The sequence below is a fragment of the Cucumis melo genome, chromosome 8, assembly GCF_025177605.1.
Source record: "Cucumis melo cultivar AY chromosome 8, USDA_Cmelo_AY_1.0, whole genome shotgun sequence".
Taxonomy (NCBI): Eukaryota; Viridiplantae; Streptophyta; class Magnoliopsida; order Cucurbitales; family Cucurbitaceae; genus Cucumis; species Cucumis melo.
Window position 1 is genome coordinate 10334409 of NC_066864.1, and position 19076 is coordinate 10353484.

General features: G+C 36.6%; 1 long non-coding RNA gene across 5 annotated transcripts; it reads left to right on the forward strand.

Annotated features, from left to right (window-relative positions):
• The first annotated feature begins 13412 nt into the window (after positions 1-13412).
• Positions 13413-17503, forward strand: LOC103495891 (uncharacterized). Of its 5 annotated transcripts, none has more exons than XR_007822851.1 (6): positions 13416-13792; positions 14566-14708; positions 16264-16391; positions 16823-16949; positions 17043-17191; positions 17275-17503. It is a non-coding gene; the product is annotated as an uncharacterized LOC103495891 (long non-coding RNA). The 5 variants fall into 5 exon arrangements; XR_007822852.1 differs by having other exon boundaries at positions 13417-13792; positions 17046-17191; XR_001763427.2 differs by having other exon boundaries at positions 13413-13792; positions 16303-16391; positions 16823-17191.
• The last annotated feature ends 1573 nt before the right edge of the window (positions 17504-19076 follow it).

A 19076-nucleotide genomic window follows, 5' to 3' on the forward strand; every position in this document is an offset into this window, starting at 1 on the left:
ATCGCATATTACAACAAAACTTTATCCCTTGTTTCTTGTGTTTTATATGGCTTATCGCAGAATAATAGGCAAAAAGAAGTAGACCTTGGCAATAAAAAAAGCTAGGCAAAGAGAGGCGTCCAACCAACGTGACAACGATCATAACAAGCTAAGCGATCTGATGCATTCGTAGACAAATTTTGATGGTGCACATGTTAGAAAAAGGAGAAAAGGACATTTGCATGGCATCATACAGCTTTAATCAGAAGCATTAATGAGACACGAAATTTCCTATCATCATCACTTCCCACTTATAAATAGAAGACTTTACATCAGAAAAAGTGTGTGAAATTGGATCAGAGAGCAAGTTCATTCCTTCTACCATACATTTTTCTTCTTAAGTTTTAGGTGAGAGCTAAGAACAAAAAGAGAGAGTTCTTTCCTTACCATTCTCCTCTCAGCTAATAGGCAAAAATCATAGTCGAAGAGTATGAGAAATTATATTTTGAGGATTGATTCACTTTTTTGTATTCCATTTTATGTTTTTTCTTGTATTAATTTGTAACATGTACTCCATGTTCGAAAAGCCTAAAGTTATTATTATAAAATTAATGCATTTCTATTATCGCTCTTCCATTTATCTTTTAATACCAATCTTCAATGAATTTAATTAGTTTTTGAGTAATACAATGTGTTATTAAGATTAGAGAATCCAAATGTATATCTTATAAGCTTTGTCTAGCTAAACACAAACATCAAAACATTGTTTATTAGAGAGAAAAGTCAATCGCATTGATAGCAATCGTCTGACAATGAGAGCAAAGGATATATACAAAGGATAAGGCAATATGCAAAGTATATATACAAACTGATTAGATATAAATCATAGCTTAACTTTAAGTATTTGGATCTCGAGAGGCAAGCAAATATTGCGAAGGCGCCGAAAGGATGTTTGCCTCAATTCTGAAGTTAATAGATGCTTTGTATCACCTCAAAATGTTAATGCACATTCTTGAGTCCCGGTCCCCAACCTTGTCCTTTCACATGCCTTGATCGTTTACCTAATACCCTCTCACATATTTCCCTTTCTAGAATAAGTTCACACCCTTCTTGTGATGAAGTGGTTTTTAATGCCATCAATTCATCCCACACCATAATTACATAATAGTATCAATGTGTTCTTGGTTAAGAAAAATATCAACAATGAACACACAATTTTAGTTACATATTTCACTTTAGCCTTATTCTTCTAATTGGAATGTGTGAGTTGGAATAATTCAATCTCACTTACTTCCTTACCCTCTTCTTTCTACACATTAGAACCAAAATTATAAGAATGAAAAATATTTAGAAGTACAATACAAAAATAAGTGACATACCATTTTCTGCTGATGACATAAAAATGTTGCAATCCCACCTTAGTGAGTGAATGGAAGTTTAGTCATTAGCTTACTTTAGGAGCCAAATCAAGTTTATTTTAGGGTGTTTAATTAATAATGCATGTGATGTATGTTTTAATTAAAATTAAAATTGCATATGCAGAAAGTATGCCTTATAGATTTAAAATCCCACCATAGGTTAACGTTCATGCATTGAAAGTATGTTATAATGTATAATATGCATGTTAATTAATCAATATCAAAATTAATTATTATGATTAATTAATGGTGTTCTTTTTAAGATATAACAAACTGATCAAATATTTATCCTATATAGAACAGTTCTGAACACAAAAAAAAAAACTCATGGGCCCATAATGGAAAATACAAAAAATATCTCAGTCAACGTGCGATTTATCGACCACATGTGCGGGCAAGTAATCTTCTTCTAAATGATCATGTACTACAGTCAGGATACACAATTGTGTAGTTCGAATGATGGGGAAAAGCGCTTCAAATTTAACGATCGTGTTGATCATGCTAAACGATTGTGTTAATTATGATAAGCAATCGTGTAGTCCAGTGTAAATGATTGTTAAAAGCTTCAAATCTAACGATCATGTTGACCATGCTAAATGTTCATGATAACTATGGTAAGCAATCATTTAGATCATATCAACACAATCGTGTATTTCTTTTTTAATAATAGGAAAAAGACCTCAAATCTAACGATCATGTTGACTATGCTAAACGATTATATTGACCATGGAAAACGATCGTGTTGAATATGGAAAATGATCATGTTGATTATGGTAAGCGATCGTATAGTCCAATGTAAATGACCGTTAAAAACTTCAAATCTAACGATCGTGTTGACCATAGTATACAATCATTTAGATCATATCAACACGATCTTGTAGTTCTTTTAAACGATGGAAAAATAACTTCAAATTTTAAATGATCGTGTTGGTCATGGTAAACGATCATTTAGATCATTTCAAAATAATATTAAAACGATTTTGATATTCTTGAATATGAGGAAGATGAAGTAGGGATCTTGTCGAAAATGGTGAAGATTTAGGAGATTTAACAAAAGAATAAATTATTTAATAATATAAGAAAGAAAATCTAAAAGATGAAATTATGAAATCTGGAAGAGAAGATGAACAAATTGTAACGAAGAAAAAGAAATAGATGTGATAAATTGTCCGCAAAATTCTTGGAATAGGCTTGCAAAAGACGAGATTACTCTATAGGTTCGAATAGGAGAGGTAGTTTCGGCTGAAGCAGTGGGAGTTTTAAAGTTGTTTTTTAAAGACAGATATCTACTACTTAAAAATGTTTTGTATGTACCTCAAATGAAGATGAACTTGATATCTATCTCTTGTATCTTGGAACATATGTATAAAGTATCTTTTGAAATAAATGAAGCGTCCATTTTCTATAAAGATATTCAAATATGTTTTGCTATACTTGAAAATAACTTATATAAGTTAAGTTCAATTAGAGCAAAATTTGTCTTAAAAACTAAGATGTTTAGAATATTTGAAACTCAAAAAAAAAAAAAAAAAAAGACAAAAAGTTTCTTTTAATGCCTATTTGTGCACTTAAGGTTTGGCTACATAAATCTTAATAGGATTGGGAGATTAGTTAAGAGTAGACTTCTAAATCAGTTAGAGGGTAACTCTATACCTCCTTATGAATCTTGTCTTGAATAAAAAATGACCAAGAGATCGTTTACTGGAAAGGTTTCAGAGGCAAAATACCTTTAAAGCTCGTACATTCAGACCTCTGTGAACCAATGAATGTCAAAGCTCGATGGAGATATGAATATTCATCAGTTTCATTGATGACTATTCATGCTTTGCCAGAGGAATACGTGCAAAAGTTGATGAGATAAAAAGATCGCCTAGGCAATTAATTCATTGAAGTGATATGCCACATCATCATGCTAAGAGATCTATTAGAAGACAAGAATGGTAGTTGTTGGAGTTGATGTGACTTGACAAGACTGATTTTTGGCAATAAAATATGCAGAAGAATATAAGCTTCTTGCCCAAACTTGCCTATAAAAGACCTCCATCTTCACCATTTATAAGAAGATCTAAATGAACTAAGAATTAGAGAGCTCCGAGGAGGTCTGTCTTCGTGAGGGCCAGCGGAAAGGAGTAGCATTTTCCCTTTTTTGGAAGCCCTTTCCCTCTTCCCCTCTTTTTCATTCAACATCTGAGTTTTATAGCATTCTCTATGTTTGACCAATATGATTAAAGTAAGATATCGAAGGTCCCTTAAATGCTTGAAGCAAAAAAATTTCAATCCTCTTATGTGAAGGATTTTCTATAAGGCAATTAATTTAAAAGGTCCACAAAATTGTCATCATGAAACATCTAGCCTTCACTGGCAATGCGAATAACAGACCAAAAAACCATTTGGAATATTGCAACGAATGATAGTGTAGTAAAGACTTATTGCGATGAGCGATCGCGTGGCAAAGAGTCATATAGCAAATGATCAAAGTTGTTTAGAAAGAAACCACATCTAGAATGGTTATGCAGGGTATTGGTTGAGACAAGGCCCCAGTCATCCACATTTAAGAATCTAAACGCATGGATGCTTTTGCAATGTATCACTTTCTTCAACCTTATCTCAAAAGCATCATTTTTGTATTTATTGCTTTCTTTCAATTATGTCTTTTACTGCTTTCTTTATTGCTTTTTAGTTTAGATATTTTTTGACAAGTTAGAATAGAGTTGTGAGCTTTAACGCATGAAGGTTAGGCAAAGAAAGAATAGGATTCGTGCGATAAGACCACAGAGCAAGCTATGATTAATGTCATAATACATCACATGTCAAAGTTTGTCTCACAAAGCTTATTGGGTAAAGAAAAGCCCATGAGCCCATGAGCTATTTAGGTTTTCTAGGAATTCCGAACATCAAATTCAAAATTTAAAAAGAAGAAATGATTAGCCACATCAAAAACCCAAAAGACGGTGTTAGACATCCCGTCACCATTTAAATGCAATGATACTAACCGACGTGGTAACCACTCTTTAACCATGGTTGAATCCCTTTTTATAAACCCATTTACAACCCTCATTTCCATTTTCACCGCTTGCAACCTCTAAAGAACTAATCTCTCTAGCCTCTCCGATCACTTTTCGGTGAACTTCATGTAATCTTCTTTCTCACTCTTTTACATTGTGTCTTTTCCTTGTCCAAATGGTTGATATAAGAAAACCATCTCCCAAACCATAAAGAAGTATCTAACTTCAAAACCTAGTTAATCACGAGAGTAAACTAACCAAGTACCACTGATGGTCCTATGTTGGAGCAAGCTCAAACTAGTCACAGCCCTACAACCAAAACTTTTTAGAGAAATCCTTAGGGTGTGAGTAATCTAGATCACGACGAGTAGAGAGTGAAGGGCAATTAGATGGTGCTCGACTGAAGCCTTTGATAGTTAATGGAGTAGAGATAAGGGTGGATGATTCAGATCTTGCCGCATTGTTGCACTAGTTGAAGAGAGAAAGAAGGCAAGGGAAGAAAAAGAAGAAGCTGAACAAAAAGATAAAGAACAGAGAGAAAGGGAAGAGAAAGAAAAGAAGGACAAAGAACGGAAAGAACAATACAAGGAAGAAAGAAGGAAAAAAGAGAAAAAGAAAAAGAAAAAGAGGAGGAACATGAGGAAGAACAAAGGAGGGAGGAAGTAGAAAAAACAAAATGAAACAAAATGTGAAGGATCCTTCACTCATATTGCAGAGACTAAGTTTGAAAGGGTTGTGAAGAAGGCTCAAGAAAAATAAGAAAAAGTAAGATTTGGGATTCTTAAACTCAAAGTGATGGCGCATGGCGTTAAGGCCTTAGCGTAAGAAAAAAAAGAAATTAGGTTGAAGGAGCAAAAAGAGCTCCTCAACAAAGTGGACAAAGTAACCCTCTCCATAAAGAAGGGCAAGGTGAAAAAAGAACTAGAAGATCTAAGTCCTTTGGAAAATGAGGCAGTGAAACCTTCAAAGAAGAAAAGGAATGTTACAATTAAAAAAAAAAGCTTTTGAGGGAGCAATTCACAAAAAGGCAAGAAGAATAAAAGAGGTCCTTAGAGTAAAATAGTTTCAGAAGAAGAAGAAGAAGAGGACCAATAAGGCGAGACAGAGGAGCCCCTCTCCACGAATGATGTAAACAAACAGTTTAAGATAGAAAAGGCGTTCTATCCATTTAAAGGTGTTTTGCCAGAATTCCTATTATCACCTTTAAGAGCGTTTAATTAGGAAATTTTTTTTAAAGTGGTGATTGCGGCAAGGGTTGACGTAGCGAACTTATTCTACAAAGGATTTATCTGTGAAAAAGAACATTTCCGGTGGTCAAGAATCAGAAAGTTTGCTTTGGGCCAAATGAGATCAATGTGTTTTAAGGATTGGATGATAACGCAATTGGACACGCGACTTTTAAGAGTCTAATGCGGCAGAACATGAAGGCGCATTAGAAAGAATAGCATGGCCAGGCATTGAGTGGGATAGATGCCAATCGGAAAATACCAACTCTTTCCGCACAACTCGAACATAGAAGCCAGTGTGTGGCTCTTATTTATGAAGAAGAAAATCATGCCAACACGCCACAATAGTACAATCTCCAAGGACAAGGAGACGCTCCTTTACTGCATAATAGAGGAGATTCTTATGAATGTGGACGAGATAATTTGTGAGCACAATCTCGAGTGGGTAAAGCATCCACACAACACAAGACCATTTTCTTACCTGATTGAGCAGTTGTGCTTAAAGGCATGCCTAGCATTAGAGAAATTCTCTAGACAAAGGTGAAGGATGGATTGTGTACTTGTATCAGGCCTTCGCTCCATAATAAACCTCCATATAAACAAGGTTAAAGACAAACACCTCAAGACTAAGAAAAAAAGGAAAAGTTGATGAGGTTACTGAAGTGGAGTCTAAAGAAGAAGATGAAAGGGAGGATAAAACGCATATCCCACTCAGCGGCCATAATAGGAAAAGCGAGGAGGAGGCTTCGGGATCGAGAAAAAAGGTTAAGAAACCCTAAGCCAAGGACTCCAGGGACCCTCTTGTGGTCATCATTGTGTCTCATGACCAAACACCTAAGACCACCATTACACCTTTACTTTCCAAAACCCTCAAAACACCCACAAAAATCTAAAACCACCACTCCCCTGCCTAGAACACCACCACCTCCTCCAACAATCTAAATTCCATCTCCTAAAAAATCCAAATCTAAAATGCCAAGCCCCTCCCCCTACCAAGTCTAAATCATTACAATCCTTTCCTCTCCGTAGTAAGAAGACAATCCTTAAACTCTTATCATCGCTGTGCATGACGAAACACCCCAAACGGCTAACCTAAATGACCCCTTAACTAACCAAGGGGATGAGCTACTCCAAGACAATTTCAAAGACTCTCTCTACAATCCACTTGCTTTACTTGAAAATGTTTTCAAGGATCTAGTTGACATAGCCTCAGTCCATGTTGGGTTGCCCAGAACATAAGTCTTGAAGAAGACGATTGATGACCCATTCCTCAAGGAAAAAACAATTGCTTCTAAGGAAGCAAGCGATGTCACACCCACCCCAAACACCTCCTTGCTTATAAATCTCATCAACAAATTCATTATGAAATACATGCTTGTCAAAATATTTATTCTTCATAAATAAGAGCCACACCCTCTTGACCTGAAATAATTTTAATTAATTCCCTTTAATCATAAAAATATCAAAACTCTGCTAAAAATTTTCCAAAACACCAAAAACAGCCTCAATGCACTTATTTGGCATGGCTAGCGTGCAAAGGGTCGGTGACAAGGCTGGTGCACGCGCACAGGGCCTGGCAAGCCTTGTTGTATGCTAACCTCAAAAGGGAGGCATGCCACACAGGCAAGCTTGCCATGTGCTTGCTAGGCCACGCGTGCCTTATGCGTGGCTTAACTTGCACGCGGGCTAGGCATCCAATATAACCCAACGTCCACACTAAGCTCTTCTAATCCAAAACGCACGCCCATCTCACATTGCAAAGCCTCACACTCTGCCAACCACCAATATTGCTCATAACACCATTTTTTGACCAGAACCTTAACTTCACTTTAGAGCTTAATATCTTAAATTCTAGAACTCAAATGAGAACCTTGCTAGAAAATGTCTTAACCTTCTTGCCTCAAAATTTCAGCCAAATACTCTACGTATTGTGTTATGTAGGCTCCTTAAAGTGAAGACTACTCTAATTTCTTTCAAGAATGACCTTTCTTTGTTCTTTCAACTTAAACTCAACCTTTCTCTCATCAAATTAAACCAGCAGCCCCAACATAAAAAGTATACACAATTTGTGAACTTTTGAGATCAATTGCAACAAAAACGCACGAGTAATGTGGGAGAAATTCAAATCTGAAGTGACCTATTTATACTGAGCTTTGTATGAAACATTATTGACAACTCCTACTTGCTGAAATTTAACCTACGCATGCACACGACACCCGTAAAGTACTTCGCCGACTCTACCTCTTCATCATCTCTCCTAACCAAAATGCCTAAGTGTCAAACAACAAGCCAAACGCCTTGTCAAACGCCAAACTAACCTCTCTTGTTGCGTTTGCAAGCCTCATCTCCACATTCCCATGCCTTACTAACCTTTAAGCTAGTTTCATAAAAAAATATAAAACGCCCAGCAAACCTCTATAAATATCCTTCTCGCCTAGCCATGGCCATCTCGCCAAGCACACATGGAGGTTATCTTAACCTTCTCAGCCACACACATAACACTAGCTTCTTGCCTAGCCTATGTCCAAAATTCCAAGATAACCTCTTTTGAGGTTATTTCCTCCTCTTTTGACTGCCCACTAAGCCTAAAACACCTAAGGTGTTGACTTGGTCAAATTTCTCACTTTTTCAACTTAACTTTCCATAAATTCTTAAATCATTCCTTCATAAGTTCCTTCTTCTTACCTACCATGACACACTTACAATGAGACGTCTCAAGCCTACTTTCTAAACTTAAAATCATCATTTCACACTCTTTGGAGAATCCAAGTTCCTTAGGGTATACAGGCAAGACGTGCCTTCCTTCGCCGTCCAGACAACCATGCGAAAAGAATGCCAAGCAATAAGATACGAAGGAAGAAAATGATGACAATGATCATTACTTCAAATTCATCAAGGACAACGTTTTCCAACCAATGCCACAAGGATCTGAAGACATGTTCCAATTTTAAGCGAACTTACAAGAAAGTCAATTGAGAAGTCAAAAACAACTTCAAGACTTGAAACTGAAAATTAATAATAGAGATCTTCATCATCAGGCTCAAGTTGATGAATTCAGTGTATCAACTGAGCATCATTGTGGACAAATAGATAGTGCAAAGCCTTAATGAATTACATCCACGTGACAATGATTAGCCTTATACCTGCGCCTCACTATCTAGCCGAATTGGAAAAACCCTTCACTAAAGCTGACCTAGAACCAAGTGTTGGGGTAAAATCTTCTAAAACACGTCCAACATAAATTTTGGGGTGTATATGTATTTGTTCTTCTTTTGTAATTTTGATTTGTACTTATGTAAATTCTACTCTTTTGTAATTTATATCATTTGTAATACATGTGTAAATTTTGATGCATTCATTCTGCATTTAACTTTTCTTATCGCAAGTTTAGCTTTATGCGTTTAAGTACTTCAATTTTTCTTTGCCCCGCAAGGATAACTTCGATGATATAATTGTGTAAGTTAAGTTTCATTTGTCACTTAGGTGGATAACTTTTTAAGGAAACATACTTAGGAAATATTCTAGAAAGTTCACTAGGCGAGTAAGCTTTTAACTCAAATCTCTTTTGTAAGATTTTTCTGCAATAAATCTTATCATTCACTTTTCAGCAATGAGAACCTTGCTGCATTATAAATTTTGGGATATCCGAGGTTCGAGCTAAAGCTTTTGAAACTTTTTGAAAGATCCCATCAAGACATTTAAAATAAGTTGTTTTAACAAAAGTTAAAACAAAGAAAAAAATAAAGCAAATTTTAAAAGCTTACTTATTCTTTTATTCAATTGAAATAAGGACTCTAATGTTGTCGTCTCCGACCAAAAATAAGAAATAAAGCTTCAACAAAAATTTGAGAGTAAAAGTAAAAGTGGCGAAAAGAATTATAGTTGAAGAGAGGAACAAACTTTAGAGCATTTAGAATTTTCTATCAATTTTTTTTGAAAATTTTAACAATTTCTAAAAGTTGAAAATAAGATTTTTTTAGAATGAACCAAGGTATTTTAAGAATTAAGTTTGTTGCGTTTTGAACCGAAAATATTTTCATAGTAGGGTGTACATGATGAAAATAAACCCCTATAAGGAATAACATGCATTATTATGAGATGTTTGGTGGAAGCGAAGAGGAAGGTAATCCCTTTCAACCTCCCCAAACGTGGCCGACCAAATCACGATTCCAACATCTAGCCTTCGGCCATTCCTCGCCCACCGTCCGTCACGAGCATTCCTCTCTAGTCGTCCATCACCGGCATTCCTCGCAGCTATCGACCATTCCTCAGGTTAAGTTTTTTTTTTCACTTGCATCCTTAGGTTAGTTTTGCATGCTCTATTCGGCATCGTCTATTTCCTTTACTATTATTACGACCTCCAAATCTGTAACGCCCCAACAATTTTGTTTTTTTTTTCATTTATTATTAATGTTAAGTGCGGTTATGGAAAATTCGAATTTTGAGGAACTTTATCATTTTGATTTGTGATTAATCAAGGTTTAGAGGCATATTATTTTGATTTGGATAATTAAATTGGTAAAGGTTGTTATGAGGATAAAATAATTGAGTTAAGCTAAGGTGATATTTGAGTTCGAGTGGGACGACCTAGACTCAAACAGTATAAAAGCATAGTGCGCGAGTGGGACGACCCAGAGTCAAATAGTATAAAAGCATAGTGCCCCAAGATTGGGAGTGTACCTGTCACCACTGTATCAACTCACTCGGCCTCCTGACGGGTAGTGGCAAAAACTCTTCCCTACTGGGAAGCAGAAGGCTTGTGCGTCGTCGTCTCAAAGGGCTTCAGAGGACACGCGTCAGCGGTCCCCGGTTATCTGCACCTGAAGCAAACTCCACTCCCGGCCAAGCATCGACCTCCATGGGCTTTCCCACAGGTAGTACAGACGGGTAGCTCTCTCAGGGTCCTCCCAACTGCTGCAAGCTCTCGTCGGTGTCTCTGAAAGACACCTCCTGACCTCAGAGTTCGCTGCGGTATCACGTCAGGCTGCGACTCAACCTTTCTCTTCTGCCCCAGGGCTGACCCTCTGCCGGCAGCCTTAGACGAATCAGCTCTCTCATGCAGGCTCAAATCCAGTGCTATGCGTAGTGCATCCGCATGAGTGGCTGGCCGGAGGGCTCGGACAATGCCCTGAAGGTCTAGTCTAAGACCTCTAACGAATTTCTCAGTCCTGGCAGCCTCATACCTTACCACATCGGGAGCAAAACGGGATAGCATGTCGAACTCGGCGTCGTACTGCTCCACGGTCATGTCGCCTTGCTCTAAGTTTAGGAACTCTTGCAGCTTGGCGTGCTTCACATTGGCAGAGAAGAACTTAGCGTAAAAGTTCTCCTTGAACTGCTCCTAGGTTATCTTGCTGAAGTCGCCCCCCAGCATCCTCTCAGCAGTCTCCCACCAGGCGGTGCCCCTATCCTCCAGGAAGAAAACTGCACACTGCACCTTCTGGTCTTCTGGGCACTTCATGTATCGAAAGATAGTCTCTATGGACGTCAACCACATTTGGGCCTTTGTGGGGTTGTCCATGGATCCGTCAAAAGTCTTAGGATTATACTTCCTAAAGTCTCTTAAGTGCTTGGCCTCAGCCGACAGTTGAACTAGCACGGGCTGAGCTTCCACCGGGGCTGAAGGAATGACGGTCTGGGCCTGAACAGGGGCGGCCTGGTTCTGCTAGGCAGCGAGGAAAGGCGCTAGAGCAGCTTGCAGCATGTCCTGATAACGCTGCTCCATTGCGGCGAGATCCGCCTGGGTGACCGGTGCGTTAGGGTCGACCGCCGGCACAACATGTTGCTCCTCCGGCTGGCCACGATCGGCTCCTCTGCCTCCCCTACCACCTCCTCGGCGTGTACCTCTACGTGGCGACATTCTCCCTAAATTTCACCGACAAAACTTTTCACCACAAGAACATAACACTCAGATTTCTATGTCTAGTCTATTCAGGCAAGATTATAATCTTAACATTAGCAAGGCTTTGAGACATACCTGGCGAGTGACGTAGGACTGTATAGCCATATGGTGCAGTAAAAACAAAAACAAAACAATGACTTACATCGTAGGTCAGTCTACTGAACCTAAAACCCTGGGCTCTGATACCAACTGTAACGACCCAACTCCTTATTCTGAGCCGAAGTCATTACTAAATGTAGACAACATGATTTAAGTCATAAAGTTTAGTTAAAACGAATAAAACCTCATAATTTTATTTATAAAATCAAATCAGGGTAATATGCAAAATGTAAATAATGTTAAAATCCTACTCGGGCCCTATCTACTTTGAAAGAAATGAAATAGTAACTAAGGAAGAAAATAAAACTCAAGTACTAGGAACGAAAATCGGGTCTTTGGTGTCTCGGGGAGCACCTAGGACATACTAGTCTGTAGTGAACCCGGAAGAAACACTAAGACAATCGGGCTGCGAGGATCCCGTCGAATCACTCGAATCATATCTATATCCATGCTAGACTGGCGTCCCATAGGACCACGCAGTCCTAAATAGGTGGTGATCCCGAAGGACACCCATGCAGATACGACTCTAATAGGCTAAGCTAACAGGTACCCTAACCATAGCATACATATACATAACATCATCATGTAATCAATCAGTCTAATCATCATCTCACATCCCATCACAATATCCAACATACAGTCATAACAAGTCATGTCATCACATTACCATGCCATCATATAACCACATCATCAGTCACATCATGCTCCCATAAATTTACATATGTTATACAGTCTAGTCCTTAAACATGAATAACTGGAGGTGTATGCGGTCTTATGGTTTTAATCATAGGGCTAGTAGGAGAAATCTCTTACCTGGAGATTTGCTCGACGAGTCCTAACAGTAACAACACGCTTCCCCAAGCGGCACAAGTCCTAAAGGGTCAAAAGTTCACAATTTAGTAATTTACCCACAAGGGAAAATTTGGTCAAACTTACTTGAGGCGACTTACCCACGGTCGAGGTTGCAACGCTTGAGCCCCTACTGAATTTATCCGACACTCCAAGGTCACTCGGTCCAAGACGTTCCTTAAGCGATAATTTAATTTAGTCCAAATAAAATTATTTAGATTAAAGTTTCATTTAAGCGCGGGTCGGGTTGCGGCAGGGACGCGAGTTGGGCAACTTCGCGCGACTGCGGACCTGCAGACGTGCGGGTTGCGTCTTCGCGCTCGAAGTCTTCAGGACGGGTAGAAGACGTGGTCGACGGAGCGTTTCGCTCGGCTACCCGATCGGCGGTGCGGTCAAGTTTTCGATCCGCGGGGAAACGATCCGTTGGCGACGTAGGGGTGGAGCGGCGGGGCTTCACGACTACAGTTGGAGACGCGGCTGAGCTGATGGAAGAGCTTGGGCAAATCGGTTACGCGACGGCGGCGACGACGAGCGGCGGCGAGGTTTCTTCCTCTTCCTTTTCTCTTTTTCTTTTCTTTTTCTTTTGATTTTCTGGTGCACGGGTCCCAAGGCTCATTTATAAAAAAAAAAACCCTTTATCTTTCCCTTCCATTAAATCAAAACAAACTTTCTCTCTCTCCAACCAAAACTCCCAATATCTTATTTTTTCAAAAAAAATCATCCAATTACAACATTCCCTTAAAAATGAATCTATTCTTTTCCAACTCAGATATCACCCTAGCTTAACTCAATTATTTTATCCTTACAACAACCTTACCAATTTAATTATCCAAATCAAAACAATATGCCTCTAAACCTTGATTAATGACAAATCAAAATGATAAAGTTCCTCAAAATTTGAATTTTCCATAACCGCACTTAACATTAATAATAAATGAAAAAAATCAAAATTGTTGGGGCCTTACAATAGGAAGTCTCTGATTTCAGTGTTCATGCCTTCAATGTCAAATCCGATTTCAGTTTATACACTGAATTCATCGTTATCATTAAAGCAGATAACCCAAATGAAAACATTGGTTTTATTTATGGGAAAGATACCTCTGTTTTTTGTTATGTACTCTAAATCGGAGCTCTTTTCTGGGTGCAGCTGACGAAGAATGTGACGGATATAAGTATTTTGTTGAGTGGGAATAGTGAATTTGGAAGTGAGTTACAAGAGGCGTTGATGCAGAAAGACATAGTGGGAAAATTTCGCTGCTTGTTGAGGTGAAAGTGCTAGTGACGGTGGTGATCGGGAGATTGTTGTTGAACCAGGTTAACGTGTTTGTTAATTGTTCATTGGTGGTTGATAATTTGTCGCTGAATAAGAAAGTTGAGATTTTGTCGAGTAATTATACTTACGGTGCTTTGTGAATTTTAAAGCTTTACCCATAGTTTTGTTGCTCTTTCGTTTTTGTGCTATTTAATGGGAATTCCTTTTTTCACTCTTGCTATGTTCTTATTAATCTTATATATTGCGTTTTTTTCTTTTTCTTTTTTTACTTGCTTGTGATAGATTGGTGTGGAAATAGGTAAGAGGAAAAGCCTTTTTCTTCCTGCATCTTTTTCTTTGTTTCGAAATGTCAGGATACAAACAGAGGAATCTAACTTCGATTTTAAAATTGATAGTTTGAGTTCATGTAGATTGAGTTATGCTCAAGTTGGTGTTAGTTTATAATTATTAAAAAATTAGGGAGGAAAGCTGTGCCTCTCACAATTGAAAATCCAATCCAACATTTTGTTCAAGGGAATGCATCTATTTGTTTTTTCGGCCGTGGAAGAAGTTCTGACATCTGAGATCTATTAGAAAACGTTTTCAGTCCTCTCTATGGTTTCTATCTTCCTAGACAACTGTGTTGATTCTTCTTATCTGAGATTAAAAGATGGAAAAGGTAAAAGAAAGTGAACCTCTCAAATTCTCCTAGTAACTATTAGTTGCCTAAAATATGTCATGAGGAACTGTAAAGAACATAAGTTTTCAACATTTTTCTGGTGAATGAAATCGTTCAGATTCATCAATCAGATAATTTTTTATATTTTTCTTGCAGCCTTTATAGCCTCGGGCAAGTTTTTTCAGTGCCAGTGAATGGTGTTGCGCCCACAACAAAAAATAACTCTCAATCAACAGCGTCGGTATCATCAGCTACTCCTTTGCAATCGGAAGAGTATGATTTCTCCTCTTTAACACAAGGTATGTTTTCAAAACGTTGAACTGATGTCGGAATGAGGATGATGCTGGGTTTATTTTGGTGGTATACTAAAGTTAAGTCAGCAGAAAGATAGCCATGTCCACTTTTTCCACCTGTACTGGGGATTATAAACTATTGCTTGTAGAGTCAGTCTGAGTTTTCATAATTTTATATCATTCCTTTTTCGATTGATTTCTTTATTTGTATGATGAGTAGCTATGCCTTGACCAATAAAGAAGGGGATTAGATTAAATATGATTTATCATCTATAATACCATCTTTTAGTTGCTTCTTTAGGCTTGATTTTATAATTCAGTTTGTATGGTGCAAGGTTTTGTTGGGTTCAAAAGGGTGGTTCTCGATTTCTTGATGCTTTATTTATGTTTTAGTTCAATCTATCTGCCAATGTCAATTTCAATTTCAATTATTGTTTTCTATTTGTTTGCCAGATGTTTGGAATGGTATCTTTATTTTGGGTTTTGGGTTTATTTCCATTTAGTCTTATTACACTCTCTCACTTGTCTACTTCTAGTCCGATACTTTGAATAAAGCTTGAATTTGGGATACCAATATTTCATAGACGTTAAATTTAGTCATTTAATGTTAAGTTGTTAACCTTTTCTTTTTAAGGAATTACTAATATTGACTGAATTCATTTTTAAAAAGCTTGCAAACTAAAGTAGAGACTATTTGGTAGTTCGTGGGTTAAATTTGGACTTTATGGAGACTAAAATGTAATGAAATTAGAATGAAATTCTTAATTTTAATTATTCTGCTCTTCTTGGAAGATTGAGGTTTAATTACTTTGGGTGCAGGTTGTTTGAAACGCTTAGATTATTTTTCTCCTTAGTAGTGATGAGATAATTTAGTTGCCATAGCGTTACAAATTTGCTGTAGTGATATATGAGAGAGATTTTAGAAGGGATGGGTTGAGATGGACTTCAGAGAAGTTTATTTCATCTTCGTTTTTTCGTCAATTGAAAGTTTGGTATTTTATTAAAATGGGGAACCCATGGTGATATTGATGATTAATGTTAAACTTGACAGTGTATGGATGAGAGGAAAAAGAAACAAAAAACAAACTTATTGTTATCGAAAGGGTCGATACTTAATGAATGGCATTTGTTGAAAGTAATACAAAGGACTAATAATAATTTATTTATTCTCAATCACAGTCCCTTGTTTTGTTAATTCTTGAATGTCTTCTATCCGAATTTATTGGCATTGGGATTCCTAAAGGGCTTTAGGAGTGAGGTCTGTGATGTATGTTGGGTGGGGATTTAGGAGTGAAGTTTGAGGTTTTTTTCATCTGGGTTTCTTCTATAGAATGATATTTTCTTAGACAAACTTACTTTTACTCATAATGTTGACTACTGTAATCTAGATTCTATCATTAATGTCTGGAGTTTATTTTCTTCTATTGCTATGTCACTGTCCCAACCTCTTCTACAATCTCAATTTTTTTTTTCTTTTCTACATTTCATTTATGTTTAGTAGAGCAGAAATGAGGAATTTATGATAAGATGCTTTCTAAAGGGTGTTTTGGTTTATTCCCAGTGGTGCCCCTTACTATATTTCTTGGAAATTCATTTGAAGGTCATCTTATGGACAACTGCGAGGGGGCTTGGTTAAATATAAAGAACCCGACTTTTGAGAATCTAATGCCACCTTAGGTTCTTGATTGGGTAAGGGTTGAATCCAGGTTTTGTACATAACAAATATTGTTCACATGTCTGATATTGAAAAAAAAAAAGCTTCTCAAAGATTCCGTAAGTCTCACTTTAAATCAAATTTCAACTCTGATATGGATCTCTTCATGGCCGTGTACTTGGTAAGGATGTATATGGTCATTCTGATTCATGATATACATACATAATTATGTCTCTTGTTTTAATTGATACTCCAAAGAAAGTAGCATTTGATGCGTATACCTGTTCTTGTCTAAGAAGTGAATTCTAGTAAAAATGCAAATACATAGAGATCCTACGTTTTGTTTCTCTTTCTTTCTCTAGTTATTGGGTTTCATGCTGAACTTTGAAATGCACAATTAGGTCCGAATTGAATAGTGTGTTTGGATAGGTGTCTTATTCTTTACGTAATTTGTTAAAATTTTCAGGAAGGAGCTTTTGAAAGCTATCGATGTACACTTGTTGCTGTATTCGTGCATTAGCTGTTGGTTTTAATCTTAGTACAGTATCTTACCTTCAACATTTTACTGATCAGTTTGGTGCCCATCGCCCAATGTAAGTACTCTAAAAAATTGTACATTTGACTTATGTCTATTAGTACCTACTAATACCACATTCCTTGATCTTGGTCTTTCTGCCTTTGGTTAGTAGCGTGCATGGACAGTGTGCATGGTTATAGTTAGTGTTTTGTAACTAAAACCACCATTCAATCAACATTATAAGTATTCATAGTTTTTGGTATTCGTTGTGACGTCAATTTTTTTTAAAGATCGATGGCTGTGACAACTAATTGAAAGGTAAGCATACATAATATATCTCTATTATTGACAATGTTTATGTGTAGTGTGAAATGTATGGTAACCCTTTGTTTTCCTATTAGGTTTTGCAAGAACCTATTGGAGTAATGAAGCCATTTTAGAACCCTCATTATGTTCAACTCTACTATTATCTTTGTAGGATTTAAAGCTTGGATTGCGATGTACCTATCATACTTTAGTACATGTAGATTCTTGTAAACCCTTTACCAAAAATGGTTAATAGTCAATCTTGTCCAAATATTATGAGGTGTATGATAACGTGTATATATTAAAGTGTTGACTATTTGTTTCCATATGGATTATTAATTAGTAGTACTTCGTAATTGAATTGGTCTGTGTAATGGTAGGGATGCAAGAAATAACGACCTTCGATTAATGTATTTTCTTGTAAAAAAAGAGAAAAGTGGTAATACAGGAGTATTTGATATTTGATTTTTTACAAAAAAAAATTGTCAAGGTAAAGATATTTTTTATATTCAATTATAATCATGCTACACATGTTATTGACATTCAATGATAGTTGTGTTAGGTCTGTTCTTGACAAGAAAAACATGTCAAATTATATAAATTTGTGACATTTCATAACTGTCATCAATATGCAACAAATTACATATAACTAATTGTTATAAAATATAAAATAATGACATTCATTATTTGTTAATACTACTAGATATGTGACAGTTATTTTTGGGAAATTGCATAAGATGACAAAAAAGTTTAGAAAAAAAAAACAGCTCATGGTACCTCTTGATGGTTATCATAGGGTTATTCGCTTTTAAATTTGCTATTTTTAAAATTTAGAAAATGCAGTGACATGAACTCTATTTTCATAAATTTTTTTTGCTATTTTTGCAGAAGATCCATTATATTTTGTCATGACAATACTTATTATGATAGTTTTATCAATCTGTTATAGATATCATACCTTTACATGCGATACAATGACTACAAAAAACTATCAAATTTTTTTAATATAACAGCTTTTAAATGTCGTGGTTGGGCATTTTTCTTGTATTGTATAACTTGTAGAAATATAAATTATTATGGCTTTTTAGGTAAATCAATGGAGTCTAAAAGCAAGATAAAGTGTCAAAACACATAGCTTTTACTGTAAATTCATAATGATGAGATAATATAACTTACATAAGCCTCCATGTTTTTTTTTACCATGCTTTTAGTGCTTTTATCGCAGGATAATTACGAAAAGAAGAATTATAGTGAATCGTAAGAGGAACGCGTGCGACAGTTGATGTGATAAGAACATTGCCTAGGCAATTATCTTCAATAGGCGATATGCCACATTAGCATGTGAAGAGGTTTACTAGGAGACAAGAATGGTAGTTCGAGTTGATGTGACTTGAAAAGACTACTTTTTTGCACTAAAATGTGCCGAAGAATAGAAGCTTCCCGCCCAAAGTGTCCTATAAAAAACCTCCATCTTCACCGTGTATAAGGAGGTCTGAATTGACCCAGAAGTAGAGAGCTCTGCGAGGTCTATCTTCCTAAGGGCCGACGGAAAGGAGTAGTCTTTCCTCTTTTTGTAGAAGTCTTTTCACTTTTTCCCTATTCTCTGGTCAACTATTGAGTGAGAGCTTAAAGTGAGATTAGAGAGAGAAACCACTATCTTTCCCTCTAACTTGTAAAAGAGTCAAAGAATGCTCACAAGGCATTCTGCGGCTCAGTTCATCTCCTTTACTTTCTATTTTTGTATCTTCTTTCTAATGTTTTGACGTTTATATATTTTCATGGCCGAAAGGCCTACATCAATCAATACATTACATTTTTGTCCACTGTATTTTTGTCACTTCTTTACTGTTCATCTTGTTGAAGTGTTATAAGCAGTTTATGTTCATGATAAGTACTT